Source organism: Capsicum annuum, chromosome 12, assembly GCF_002878395.1.
Source record: "Capsicum annuum cultivar UCD-10X-F1 chromosome 12, UCD10Xv1.1, whole genome shotgun sequence".
Lineage (NCBI taxonomy): Eukaryota > Viridiplantae > Streptophyta > Magnoliopsida > Solanales > Solanaceae > Capsicum > Capsicum annuum.
In genome coordinates this window covers 19,961,427-19,977,090 of record NC_061122.1, presented here as the reverse complement: position 1 = coordinate 19,977,090, position 15,664 = coordinate 19,961,427, and the positions used below count along the sequence as shown (strand labels likewise).

The 15,664-nt window shown below is 38.2% G+C and overlaps 1 long non-coding RNA gene across 1 annotated transcript; it reads right to left on the bottom strand.

Moving 5' to 3' along the window:
* Positions 1-217: 217 nt before the first annotated feature.
* LOC107851254 lies at positions 218-12,813 on the bottom strand. Its single transcript, XR_001668936.2, has 3 exons — positions 12,619-12,813; positions 11,615-11,785; positions 218-933 (listed from the first exon to the last, which is right to left on the bottom strand). It is a non-coding gene; the product is annotated as an uncharacterized LOC107851254 (long non-coding RNA).
* Positions 12,814-15,664: the final 2,851 nt, after the last annotated feature.

Here is a 15,664-nt window from a genome sequence, read left to right as displayed (position 1 = left end):
TTCGCTGTTGGCCTCATTATTATTAGTGGGTTGAACCTCCATAACACTTATTTATAAGAGAAACATTAGCCAGAGACCTTATAAGTTTCTCAACTGTCCCTTTCGTATGCTTTTGCTGCCACTTTCTCTGAAAATGCAGCCACACCAGGGCAAAGTAGTCACACAGAGAGAGACCAAAACAGACATACAATACACACACACATACATACAGACCTCATACAATGCTAAAAAGGTTGTTGATTAGAGCTAAGATAAATCACTGGCTTACCAGAGATGTGCAACCACCCTGAAAAATCCCTTTTGTTACTCCGATTATTTCATTTTTGAGCTAAAATTTAATAGAGCACTGCATGTGAAATGCGGTATTCCAAGAAAAACTGAACATAATTAGGTATTTCAGTTCTTGATAACTGACCATCAAATGGTTGTTGTACGCATTAGGGCTCAGATTTTGCCATTCAAACATGCAAAAGGAAAGCGATATCGCCATGGCTGCAGATACCGATTTACAAATGATGCCATCTTGGGTCGCCCCGCCAAGATACGGGTCTGATCTTCTCAATGCAATGAAAATCATCATCACTGCCCATTTTTTCACATCAATCGGCATTCTAGTAAATGGGCTACCTAATTGTCTGATGGCTAAATTATCATCACAACCACTTCTGAAAGATAGGACTTCCCTACAAGTACGCTTTTGGACAACTTCAACCACTTTTTAACAATTGCTACACAAGATCAGAATATGTTTGCAGGACATCTGAAGAGGTTGTTGGTTTGGTTAAAGGAGAAATCATAGGGGCGAACACCCTCCAAGATTTCCCTTCTCTTTCTGTTGGCCTCATTCTTCATAGTAGAGGGGTATATTTGGCCCTTTTCCATTCTTCATACTGAAATGAACCTCCATTTTCTATGCTTTTGCTGCTGCTTTGCCTGAAAAAGTAGGCAGACAGGAGTGAAGTAATCACAGATAGAGAGACAGAACGAGACATTAATATAAGTTCACACAGAAGAACCTCATACATATGCTAAAAGGGTTGTTGATTAGAGCTAAGAAAAAAATCATAGACATGGTGGAGACGGCCAACGACCCTGAAAATTCCAGTTTTTATCCGATTGTCTCATTTTGAGACAACTTTTACGGCCCAGATTTTGCTATATATGAACATGCAAAGCAAAAGCAACACATGCCACATAGCTGCAAGACACTAATTTTCATATGGATTCCAAGATACCGATTCCAATATACGGGTTGGATTTTCTCAACACAATAAAGTAAATTATAGCCCAGAAAGAAGCAGATCATCATCAGGTACAACCCACTTTCTCAAGTATTTGCACGGTTTACCCCTTTCTCGGTATGCCCTCTAATCATATAGTCAAAATGACCGCCATTTTTCAGATCAATCAACATCAATAGAACACATCATTTAGGCTCAGTACTCTTATAAAAGCAGCTACCTTTGTATTTAGAGGGGCATAAAAGTGGATATTTGTGAAAATCAGTTGTGGTAGTAAACGGAAACAGAAGAAGGAAGAGCATATATAGTCTTTTGCCCGTTTGAGCTAAAGGGCAGTTAATTAGAGAAACAAGAAATCATAAGCATACTGGAAATGGTCAACCACCACGAAAATCCTCTTTTTCTTCCGATTACCTCAACTTTAGCTAACAATTGATGGGTACAAACATGCAGAGAGAAAGAGCTCGCCATGGATGCAGATACATCGCAAGCAGATGGATGTCATACCGAGTCGCGCCGCGAAGATACAGCATTGAAATACCTCATTTATGTTCCGAACTTTTGAGAATGCAGCTACCTTGTTGTGTCATATATACCTTACAGAAGCACAAGCAGGTAAAGGGAAGAAGTATATTAAAATATTTGGTATTCTATGGCCAAACGTCACCACAATTGTTTATTTTTTTATTTTTTCTCAGAGGGTTGTTAGTTTTTATCAATGAAGAAGAAATCATGGACATAACAGACGGGCAACCGCCCTTCACAAAAAATCCCATCTCTGTGATGTGTATACCTTTCTGTGCTAAATCTGCGGTGAGTATTCTGCCATAAGCATTATCATCACAACCTCAATCGAAAGATGGAAACTTCCTCACAAGTAGGCAACTTTTCACAAACAACGACAACTTACCTAGTGAAATTCCACAAACATAAGCTACAATGGGGTAAGAAGTTTAATCAACACTTCTAGGAGTCTTCATGCTTTTAATATTAGTATAGATATATGATAAAAGGGTTACTGATTAGAGCTAAGGTAAACTCATTGGCATACCGAAGATGGTCAACCACCCTGAAAAACACCTTTTTACTCCGATTACCTAATTTTTGAACTAAAATTTGATAGAGTAACAGTCTCTGAAATTGGGTGTTCAAGGAAAACTGAAGAACACAAATGGGTATCCAGTTTAGGGCTCAGATTTTGCTGTTCAACAGACATGCAAAGAGAAACCAACACAAGCCAAGGCTACAAATACACCAGTTTGCAAATGGATATACCGGGTCGCCTGTCAAGATACGGGTCAAATCTTATCAACGCAATGTAATAGATTATAGCCTAGAGAGAAGCAAATCATCATCACAGCCCATTTTTTTACATCATTTAGGTTCCAATCTCTTGGGAAAAATAGCTATCTTACTGTGTCATTTCTATGTTACAGAAGCACAAGCAGACAAAGGAAGATCATATATAATTTCTTTTGCGTTTTTTGAGCTAAAGGGCTGTTGAATAGAGCAAAACAGAAATCAATGCATATCGGAGATGGTCAACCACACTTAAAAATCCTCATTTTTCTCCGATTACCTCAACTTTGAGCTAAAAATTGATGAAGAGTTGCATCAGAAAAATAGGTTATTCAACAAAACAGAAGAACCCAATTTGGTGTTACAGAAAAACTATTGGGGCTCAGATTTTTCTGTTCTACAAACATGCAAAGAGATCAACCAACATACGCCATGGCTGCAGATACACCAGTTTGAAAATGCGCCGTATGGATTGCCCCGCCAGGATACGGGTCGGATCTTATCAACACAGTGAAGTAGATTATAGCCCCAAAAGAAGAAAATCATCATCACAGCCCCTACTTTCACATCAATCAACATCATTTAGGTTCTAAACTCTTGGAAAAGCAGCTACTTTAAAGAAGCACAAACAGTAAAAGGAAGAGGCATATAAAAATATTTGGAACTCTGTAGCCACACGTCAAAATAATTCTTGATCTTTTCTTTTTCTCAAAGGGTTGTTGGTTGTTTTATGAATGGAAAGAAATCATGGACATGGTAGAAAAGGGGAAACCACCCTTTACGGAAAATCCATCTCTCTGATGTCTCATTCTTCCTTTTTGAGCCAAACTATGGTGAGGATTCTTCCATAAGCATCATCATACAGCCTCATTTGAAAGAAGGAAACTTCTCCACAGATAAGCTTTTGGACAATTTCTAGCATTTTCAACAAACAAACAAACAAACAACAACCAACCTGGTAAAATGCCACAAACATAAGCAAAGATGTTTGATCTAAGATTATTGAAAACAAGAAACAATAGTAGTTTTTCTGGAAAGAGTTATTGACTTTGTTTATGGGGAAATGATATGCCACGAATTCCTTTCTCTCTATAGGCCTCATTCTCCATACTGGTCTGATCTTCCATTTAACTGTAGAACACTCTGATGTATAGAAGACAATTTAACCAGAGATCCTGCAAGTCTGCCTTAACTGTCCCTTTTCTATGTTTTTGACGTTGCTTTATGTAAAAATGCAGCTACACAGCAGCAAAGTAGTCACTGACACACACCCATATGACATAATACATAAACGGACTCTAACTTGGCCTCGGCTAGCAAGTAAGCACTCCAAACTTTGAGAGGGCACATCTAGACACCTCAACTTAGTCTAAACTGAAACTAAAAGGTGCTTTAAGCTCATGTCCATAATAAAGAGTGTTATGTCAGTCTTGTATTGTTTCATTTAACTTCTATCCAGTGAGCATTAAAAAATTATATGAACTCTATACTGAGTTTAGGATACCAATAAATGAAAAAGATGAAAAATTAAAGATTATATTCAGTATTTATGATAAGAACAAAAGGAGAAACAGTAGGGATAATAATCCAAAATAGCCTACTGATATGCGCTTCACCCATTGATAAAATATGCACGAATATATTAAATGGTGAAAAGCAAAACAACGATCATAAAATTCATACAAAACGATGATCATAGAAGTCAATTCAATTTAACAGTGGACCATGAAGGGCATGTGATACAAAGCTAAGTTCGTATCAAGAGATTCCAACCAACACAAGAACAACAAGATGAGCAACAAACTGCTAGTGAATCGAAAATGGCCACACACGGCTTCACTAGGCTTGCAATACTTGTTTGAACTAGAAAAGTGAGTTTAACAACAACAACAACAACAAAGACAATATTGCTAGTGAATCGAAAGAGCCCCACACAGCTTCACTAGACTTTTAGATTCAACAACACAATGTTAACAAGATTTACAAAAAAAAAAGGATAGAAACTTGACACACAATATTCATTGATCTAAGAACCCTAACAAGAGAAAGGACCCTAAGACTAATGAATATTAATACCAAGTTCTTACTTGGACCAAGAGGAACTCAAAGAACCCTAAGAACCTAGTTTCTAGCCAAGATACAGTACTAGTATCACTCTACTAGAGAGAATTTCGGTTTTGGCCTCTCCAAATGAGAAAGAAAACTCAAAATATTACAAGTCTTGTTGTCTTCTATGATATGAATGAACTAAAGCAAGACTAGCCCTACTACATAGCTTATATATCAATTACAAAGGAAGGACAAAAGACCTAAATACCCTTGGCATTTAATTGGATGGGTTAGGGGTGTCTTGATGGGCATCTTCACACTTTAATAAGTATAGGCCCTTAGATGGGCTCACAAGGGACTCACACATGTCCAAGGATATGAACAAGGCTTGGAGTCGTTGCAACTCACGTGCTTGGCTTCGTGTGAAAGGTCTCGAGCTAGGAATTCCCGTATCATCCTCTCCATCTTGAAGGAAATTTGTCCTCAAATTCGAATCATTGCCATCCTTCACCATTTCCACCCGAGAGAGGTCACACACGTTGAAAGAGTTGTGCACTTGATATTCCGGGGTAGATAAATCTTGTAAGCGTTGTCGTTGATCTTTTTTAATACTTGGAATGGGCCATCACCCCGCGACATCAACTTAGCATTCCTTTGAGACGGGAATCTATCCTTCCTTAAGGGCACCCACACCCAATCTCCAGGTTCAAGAATGAGCTTTCTTCTTCCTTTGTTGGCTCGCCTCGGAACTTCTTAGTTTTATTTCTCCAACCATAACCTCACCTTCTCATGTAGCTTCTTCATGGCCTCGGACCGTTTGCTTCCATCTAAGCTTGTCACAAGATCACTTGGCAAAGGGGTTAAATCCAAAGGGGTGAGGGGGTTGATGCCGTATACACACTCAAAGGGTTTCATCCCCGTGCTTGAGTGTATAACACGATTATAAGCAAACTCAATCAACGGTAAGTGTTCCTCCTAAGAAGTCATTTTTCCCTTAACCACGAACCGTAGCATAGACCCTAAGGTTCTATTTACTACTTCCATTTGGCCATCGATTTGTGGGTAGCATGAAGTCGAAAATAACAACTTAGTACCGAGCCTACCCCACATGGACTTCCAAAAGTGGCTTAGGAATTTAGAATCCCTATCACTCACTATGGTCCTTGGAACACCATGAAGTTTTACAACATTATCAACAAACAAAAAGGCTACACTAAGCGCATCATCACACTTAGAACAAGGAATAAAGTGAGCCATCTTAGAAAATCGATCCACCACGACAAAAACACTATCCCTCCCCCTTCTAGTCCTCGGCAATCCCAACACGAAGTCCATTGATATGTCAAGCCAAGGACGCAAAGGGGTGGACAATGGGGTGTACAACCCGTAGGGTTGGAGCCGTGACTTGGCTCCTTTGCACTCAACATATTGGCCACAAATCCGGGCCACATCCTTATGCATTCTAGGCCAATAAAATTGTTCTTCCAAAATTCTAAGGGTCTTCTCGACCCCAAAATGGCCCATTAGACCGCCATTGTGTGCTTCCCTCACAAAAAATTCTCTCCACAAACTTGAGGGAACACACAATCGTCTACCCTTAAACAAGTATCAATCAAATTTGGTATAGGGATAGGAACCCCCATCCGTAACCTACCTATCCCTATCCAACTCTTCACTTTCCCTATAGATAGGAGTGAAATGAGGGTCCTCGGGATATAAAGACTTGAGGCTTTCAAACCCCATCAACTTGGACGACAAAGTAGACACAAGTACATATTTTCGGATAAAGCATCGGTAACCACATTGTCTTTACCCTTCTTGTAATGAAAAACATAAGGGCAAGTTTCAAGAAATTCAATCCATTTGGCATGCCGCCGGTTAAGCTTGTTTTGTGCCCATAGATGCTTCAAGGATTCATGATCCGTTCAAATCACGAATTCTTTAGGCCACAAATAATGTTGCCAAGTGGTCAAGGCTCTAATCAAGGAATACAACTCTAAATCGTATGTAAAGTAGTTTAGAGTTGCTCCTTTGAGCTTTTCGCAAAAGTAGGCAATAGGCTTTAATTCTTGCATTAAAACCGCGCCTACGCCGACTTTGCTAGCATCACATTCGACCTCAAAAGTCTTGTCAAAATTCGGCAATTGTAGCAAAAAGGCCGAGATGAGCATAGCTTTCAAGTCCTCAAAAGCCTTAGCTTGTTCATCTCCCCACTTGAAAGGCTGATCTTTTTTAATCACTTTGGTCAAAGGGGCGGCAATGGTTCTAAATCCTTTGACAAAACGTCTATAAAAACTAGCCAACCCATGGAAGCTTCTCACTTCTCCTACGGTTTTGGGAGTTGGCCAATTTTTAATAGCGTCAATCTTAGATTCATCCACATCGACCCCTCTTGAGCTCACCACAAACCCAAGAAATATAACCTCATGGACACTAAAAGAATACTTTTCTAGATTAGCATACAACTTCTCCTTTCGGAGGACATCAAACATACATTGCAGATGCTTTACGTGCTCATCTAGGGACTTACTATACACCAACACATCATCAAAGTAAACAACAATAAACCTTCCAATAAATGGCCTCATCACATGATTCATTAGCCTCATGAAAGTACTTGGAGCGTTTGTTAGGCCGAATGGCATAACCATCCATTCATAGAGACCGAATTTGGTCTTGAAGGCGGTTTTCCATTCATCAACCGATTGCATACGGATTTGGTGATAGACACTCCTCAAATCAATTTTAGAAAACAAACACAAACCACTCAATTCATCAAGCATATCATCTAGCCTAGGAATAGGGTGACGACATTTTATCTTTATCTTGTTGATGGCTCGGTAATCAACACACTTACGCCAAGTCCCGTCTTTCTTGGGAACTAGTAGCACCGAAACCGCATAAGGGCTCATACTCTCCTTGATGTACCCTTTGTTAAAAAGTTTCTCAACTTGGCGTTGCAATTCCTTGATATCCGTCGGGTTGATTCTATAAGTCGGTTTGTTGGGCAATTATGAGCCCAGCATAAAATCAATTTGGTGCTCAATACCCCGAAGTGAAGGCAATCCTTTCGGCAATTCTTTAGGGAAAACATCCCTGTAATCCTACAAAATATGAGAAATAGAAAGGAGAAATGGAAATATTAGCGGGGTTAGTATTAAAACAATGAGCCAAGAGGAGCATTGGAGTGTCCTCGTCATGATCCACAAATAGTTCCTTCCTCTTAGTTATCATCACCATGCTCCCATGCCCCTTAGAATTTAGGAGCCCCTCGGCTTCCTCTACCCCCTCACTCTCAGATTCCCCTCTTTATCCCTCACTCTCAGCTTTCTTCCCTTTTCCCTCAATTCCTACATCTTTTGGTGTAATTCATTTACTTGGAAAGGCAATAATGGATGAAGAGCAACCTTTCAGCCATCCTTCTCAAGTGTATACCGATTGGACCTTCCATCATATTTGGTCGACCTATCGTATTGCCAAGGCCTTCCTAACAACAAGTGGCAAACTTGCATTAGTATCACATCACAAAGCACCTCGTCATGGTAGTTAGCTACCTTAAAATGTATCACACATTGCCTTATTACCTTTAACTCGTCGCATTCATTCAACCATTGCAACTTGTAAGGACTAGTGTGAGGTGTAGTCGCCAATTTTAAAAAGTTCACCATAGCAACACTAACCACATTCGCACAACTTCCACTATCTATCACCATAGTGCACACACTTCCCTTCATAAGACATTTAGTATGGAATAAATTCTCCCGTTGGCTAGGATCATCTATCGCCTCACTAATCATGGCACGCTTCACTACAAAGTTTGGAACCACGCACTCCCCTTCTTGCGGATAAGCATCCTCACAATCATCATCATCATCATGTGGCTCCTTCTCGGCCGTCTCTCTATCTTGAGGCTCGGCCTCACTCTCATCACCCTCAATACCCACTTCTTTACCAAGGAAATATAATCTACCTTCCCTTAGGATTACATTGCGTCATTTAGGGCATTCATTGGCTTTATGCCCCCAACCTTGGAACTTGAAGCATTAGAACCCTTTAGGATTAGGATACTTGTGAATTTCTTGCCTCGGAGGGATTTTGTGGGATGTTTTGGGCTCGGGCAGCCTAGTAGTGGCGGGTTGGTCCTTGTTTTTGGGCCAACCCGAAGAGGATTGAACCATATACTTGCCCCTCGGCCAACCCGAGGTTGATTGTCCCTTTGCTTTGAATGACGACCTCTCTTTAAGTTCCCTTTTAATCTCGAGAGCCGCTTGAAAAATACCTTCGACGGTATCAAACTTGTGAAGTGTCAAATGAGTGGAGATCTCTTTGTTCAACCATACTTGAACCGAATGATGTCATGACTAATGTGTTCTCCACGATGATCAAGCTTCAACATAAGTTTTTGAAACTCATCATAATATGCCATCACACTTCGATTCCCTTGCCGCAAGTTGTACAATCTAGAAAGCAACTCATTTCGAGAACTCCTGGGAAGGTACCGTTGTCTCATTAGGTACCTCAACCGAAACCAAGGTGGTGGTTGTCCATCAATCAACTCATTGCCAAACCGTTTGATGTATTCCCATCATGTGTTAGCATAGCCTTCAAAGTGAGCTATGGCGTAACAACTCTTCTTCTTCTCCGATATATCATTCACTTGGAACACTTTATCGCACGCCGACTCCCAAGCAAGATACGCCTCGGGGTCACTTTTACCCTTAAAGATAGGTAGGCTCAATTTGATAGTATTGATGCCTACGTCTCTCTCTTGGTGTCAGTTTCCCCTTTCTTCATACCTTCGGTATTGCCTTGGATCCACACGTCCTCCTCTCATCTACTCCTCCCTTATGTAAGCATCATCAAAGGCTCCATACCCTTCATAATCTTCTCTACCATATTCCTCAAAGTAAACGGGATGGTTTTGGACGTTTGGAACTTGATTTGGAGGAATTGGATTTTGTGGAGGTGGTGGTCTTTGATTTAGTGGAGCTTGGAAGGAAAGGTTTGGATTTAGTGGGGGTATTGGGCATCCAAGTCCCTTTTACGAAACTTGAGTATTTTGGGAATGGGTTGGTCTATTGGAGTCTCGGGTTAGGGGGTTATTGGTGGTTTGGCTTGTGGCATTTAGTGGAGCTAGGGAATGATTTGGTAATTGAGGCCATGTTTCGGGAGTAACGATAGCGGAGGAATTTCTATCATGCCCACTTGACGAAACATGTCGAGGAGTAGAAGTGCGAGAGTTCCTTTGACTCTCCCCTTGTTCTATCCTCCCATTAATAGTCGTCACTTCCCCCCTTATGGCTCCCATCTCCGTACTCAACCTTTCAAGAGTTCGGGTCATAGCCTCAAGAGTAACCCTTATATTCTCCATTTCATTAGAATCCACAGTTTGAGACGTGGTTCCCTCCATTGTCAAGGTATCACCTACACAAGCAACAAACAAGTTAGTTAAAATCCCTCTCCTCATTCACACTCTTTCGGTTCACACACACTCGAGATCCACAAGTGTTGTAGATTGGCTAGTAACCCGTGAATCCTTAAGGTATGAGTATGCTCTTGTCCGAAGTGGATTCTTGTTTGAAACTCAAAGAATTCTCGTCAGACTAGAGCCAAGAGTTACAACGTATTCAAACGACAAAAGTACACAAACAAACGTTGACACGAATACAAGGCTTCAAGGGACTAATTAACAAGCTAGTAGGAATGTACTAGTTTGTTAATTAGTTCTCAAGTCAATTAGAGGAAACTAGGAATCAATAATTAGAAACTAGAACATCCAAATTTGAGTTTAATTATCACGTTAACAGTAACTAGGGTGACGTGGCAGCATGTCAATGGCCGCGGGTCCACATAAATAGTTCATCATCTTAAAGTCTTAGTCCCCTTAGATCTTTTGTAATGGATGACTTGTTATTGGGATGGAAAACATTAAGTCTTGTAACCTTTTTCAACCCTTTTTTTTTCAAACTCAAAAGGTGATGTTTGACCTCACTAGTCCCACAAGACAAGGTTCATTGTTTTAAGGAAAAGTGGTTGTCAAGTCTTGAAAAGGTGATGTTGGCAAGTCTTCTCACAAACAATTTTCAATTTTGTCTTAAAAACTTTTTGGATCTATTTCTCTTTATAGAAGTTAAGACATAAGATGAGGAGAAGTTTAGGATGAACACAACATCAACACCTTCAAGAACATAACAACAATACACCACAATGGTCACTTACAAGTTTTTTTTTTATCACAACACAATTCTTTTTTTCATTAAGCTCAACTTTAGATTTAGACAACTTTTGTGTTGATGAGAAAGAAACCAACACAAGAAACAAACTAAACAAGTAAAACTTTTGTAGATCTACAACCAATTTTTGACCAAAATATTCAAGAACACACTTTTTGGTAAGAGCTTTCCAAGATTGGTTTTGTAAGAACAAAACTTAGCCTTGAGCTTTGATACCAAATGATACAAAGCTAAATGTGTATCAAGAGATTCCAACCAACACAAGAACAACAGCAACAAAGTGCTAGTGAATCAAAAATGGCCATACACGGCTTCATTAGGCTTGCAATACTTGTTTGAACTAAAAAAGTGAGTTTAACAACAATAACAACAACAAAAACAATATTATTAGTGAATCGAAAGAGCCCCACACGGCTTCACTAGACTTTTAAATTCAACAACACAATGTTAACAAGATTTACAAAAAAAAGGATAGAAACTTGATACACAATATTCATTAATCTAAAAACCCTAACAAGAGAAAGGACCCTAAGACTAATGAACATTAATACCAAGTTCTTACTTAGACCAAGAGGAACTCAAAGAACCCCAAGAACCTAGTTTCTAGCCAAGATACAATTCTAGTATCACTCTACTAGTGAGAATTTCGGTTTTGGCCTCTCCAAATGAGAAAGAGAAGTCAAAATATTATAAGTCTTGTTGTCTTCTATGATATGAATGAACTAAAGAAGACTAGCCCTATTACATGGATTTTATAGTCAATTACAAAGGAAGGACAAAAGACTTAAATACCCTTGGCATTTAATTGGGTGGATTAGGGGTGTCTTGATGTGCATCTTCACACTTTAATAAGTATAGGCCCTTAGATAAGGGCCTCACACACGTCCAAGGATATGAACAAGGCTTGGAGTCGTTGCAACTCACGCGCTTGGCTTCGTGTGAAAGGTCTCGAGCTAGGAATTCCTGTATCAGCATAGCAACTACAACAAGTTATAATAGTCGTAACATATAGTGTTAATACAAATCTGAACTTATAATTTGTTGTTTTTGTCTGGAAGAAGATGTTGAGTTGAAAAGATGGGCAAAGTTGTTAAAATAGAACCGATGAATGCGATTGGTTTTCTGAGTTATAACTTAATTTTGATGCAGGTATCTAAGCAACAACAATCTATAACAGAGGATCGGGAATAGTGTGCATGGACAAGCTGGTTCAATCTAATGAGAAGAAAACTATTCAGTTTTACAGAGGATGCTAAGGGCGGGACATAGACAACATATTAAAATAGTGGGATTTAGAATATACATAAAATTCTTATTTAATTTGTTAAGCTATGGAAGTAGAGTAGATGAAAGGGAATTAACCTTATCTTGAATTTGTTCTTGTGTTTGAGAACAAACGTTTGTAGATTTGAAAGTATACCAGATGCAGAGCCTTTACGTTTAAAGCAGAGGTGGAGGCGTTTGCAAATTTGAAATACGATTGTTGAGAATAAGCACGTGAACAAAAAGTACCAAAATGTATAAATAGAGCATCATATTGTAGAACGTGTAGATTGAAGAACGAATATGTGTCCAATGGGACTTGTCAAATACTAAGACTGTTGACAATAAGCACATGAACGAAAAAATCATGACAAAGAAAGTAAGCTATTTCGTGAAAGAGAATTTATCAGTTTATATTGATCTGGAGATTAGATTTCACAACAAATAACTACCTAACAGAAGAATTAGTAGTGAATTTGATGTTTTGTTTCGAGTCACAGAAAGTTTGGATAAAGAGGAGTAACAGGGCATACCTATTTGTTTTAGAAGAAGTTGCAGATTTGGAGGAAAATTGTCATCTGCGTTGTGTGCGTTGTGTCTGTTAAAACAGAGCAAAGCGTATGGTTGCGTTGCATCTGTTCAGGCTGGTGTCGATCTAAGTTGTGAGACTTGGAAGTGGCGCCCATTCATATAGTAGAGTTATTAGGGAGATGTTTCAGTGGTGGGTTTTTTAATTTGGGGTAGTTTAGTAATTTCACTTTTAAGTATTTTGAGTTAGGATTTTTAAGGTAGTATAGATATAGATTTTTCATAATTGGTCCTGTATTTTCACTTAAATTAATGAGACCCCTCATTAGACATGAAATTTGCTTCGTTCGAATTTAGCGATAAATAATCCCCACTTAACTAGGATTGGATCATCGTTAGTTTGCAATATTTTAATAGTTAATCATCAGATGAAGATTAGATAAGGCTGGTCGTGGTCGAATTGTAAGTATTTATTCATTCTTAATGATAGGTCCCGAGTTCGATACATGAGAATAGAGTTGTCATCAGTAACAAACGCTTTAACTCCCATAAGGCCATAATGGACTTCCTTACAAGGGCGGATCTAGGGGGTAGCGCGTTCACCTTAACCCCTCAGCAAAAAAATTGGACTTTACAAAGATAGATTTTATGTGTTTATGTACATGTATAAATTTTAAATCCCCTAAACAACATGCAGAAAGGCTAGCTATGCGCTCCAGGGCATTAAAAATGCACTCCAATATCCAAGGTTTGATTCTCTGCATATTTTTTTATATTTTTAATTCTCGAACCTCTTGAGTGAAAATATTGGATCCCTCATTGATTTCCTATACGTATTCGAATTAATTGAACTTCAAAATGAATAACGAACCTCATGTGAATTTTTTTCTTAAATTAAAAGAAAAAAATCAATAAAAACAGGTGTGGAATATAGCCTATTAAATTGCAAAACAAAGCAGTAATTTAAAAAAAAAAAATCACTAGCCACTTTGTGCACAAGACATGCTAGCTAGCCCTTATTAGAAGAAGAAGTAGCCAGCTTGTAGGATGAATTAGATATTTTGCAATATTGATCACCATATTTTTGATCACTTTCTTCTTCAATTGTTTCCAACTTCAATTCAAAGCTCAACTTCCTCTCTGTCCTCCTACAATTAGTTGGTGGCACTTTTCCAACTTTCTCCCATGCAACACTACTACTACTCACTTGCTTTGACATATCTCACTCTCTCTATATATATGTGAGAATTGTTGTTTCTATTGTTGATGAGTGAAAGCTACTTATAGGAAAAGAGAATGGAATATTTATGTACTATTTGTCTTGCGGTTGTGGGGGTTTCTATATTACAAATTAATTCGTTGTTGATTAAGTATTATTCTTCCATTATTGGTAAAAGATCTATATTCTTTAAAGCCTTCCACTTTGCTTTTATTTACCACCAAAGAGTGTGGTGCAGCAGAGGAGAGTTCTTATCTCCGAGTCGGAGATTTTGATTTTAAGTTTTGAATATTGAAAAACTCTCTTAATAATGATTATTTTTCCTTAATGAATTATACCGGCACGAATCTGAATTAGTAAATCTCCAATTTTGATACCCAACATCTAACGGATAACCAAAAACTTTGCTTTTATTTCTTTTCCCTCTTCAATTATGATAAATGTTCTTACTTTTACAAATGAGACACTATGACATGTTTCATAGGTAAATCACTTGTAATAAATTAAGGTGGTATATACACACCTTAATCATTTTAGGGGTCTTTTAAAATTTTGGCAATACCAACAATTAAGAAAATTAATTAATACCACTAATTATAGTCATTCATAGATAGTCAATGTTTTTAGTTATTGACCTAGTTTCGCTCAACTCTCACTTTAGAGCTATCCTTGCCTGAAAATGAAAAAGATAGCTTACTGACGTATTTTATATATAATTTTATCTCAAAAGATAATCGATTATATAATGATGCTTATTATCGACCAGACTGACATGGGAAAAGCAATATCAAACTTCTTTCTTCCATACGTTAGTCCAAGATCCATCAAACGCTTAATTTTGATCAATTATCTTGTATAAAGAGAGAAAATATAATATAATTTTTAGGGAGAATACTCACAAAAATACCTGAAGTTTGACCGGATTACCAGTTGAGCATACTGAACTTTGCGGGGGTCCTATTACCCCCTCCCCTCCCTCCCGACTTTTTTTTCGTATTTTAATGGCATATATCTGCCACTTGACCCATTGCGTGTTAGTCACGCGCAATGAGCGCGTGAAGGCGTCAAAAAACATTAAAAACTTTTTTTTTTGCCAAACAGACCCTAAATTTTCTAATTATTTAAAGTTTTATATTTTTTTTTCTCTCTTCTCTCTTCTCTCTTCTCTCTTCTCTCTTCTCTCTTCTCTCTTTCCTTTCTTCAACAATGGTTGCTCCATTGCTAATTGAAATTGAATTCTTGAAGATTCCCTTTCAGTTTCCATTCTTGAAGATTAATGGAAGATTCCATTCAATTGAAATTGAAATTTGACGTAATTGCAACTTCGAACTTGGAACTTGAAATTGAAATTGAACTTGAAATTGAAATTGAAATTTCATTCCATTGAGTTGGCGTAATTGAAACTTGGAATTTGAAACTCAATGAAAGATTCCATTGAGTTGGCGTAATTGAAACTTGAAATTTGAAATTCAAGTATGAAGAAACTTTCTTCGTAATTGAATTTGAAAACTTTTGGAGTGATGAGAATGGACTTGAAATTTGAAATTGACTCAATGGAATCATTTGGAATTTGATTTGTAGGAGGAATTTCAGTTGTGAAATCTTTAATATGATTGTAATGGGGAAAAAATATTGAAAACTGATAAAACGGAGAAGAAACAGCGCGCGTACGACACTTCCCATCAAAAAAACTGGGTATAACGTTTTTATTTATTTTTTTAATTTTTTTGGGGGGGAGGGGCGGGGGGATTAATTCCACTTTAAAAAAGTTCGGGGAAAATTAATTCCACTTAAAAAAAAATAGGGGAGTAATAGAACCCCCGCAAAATTTA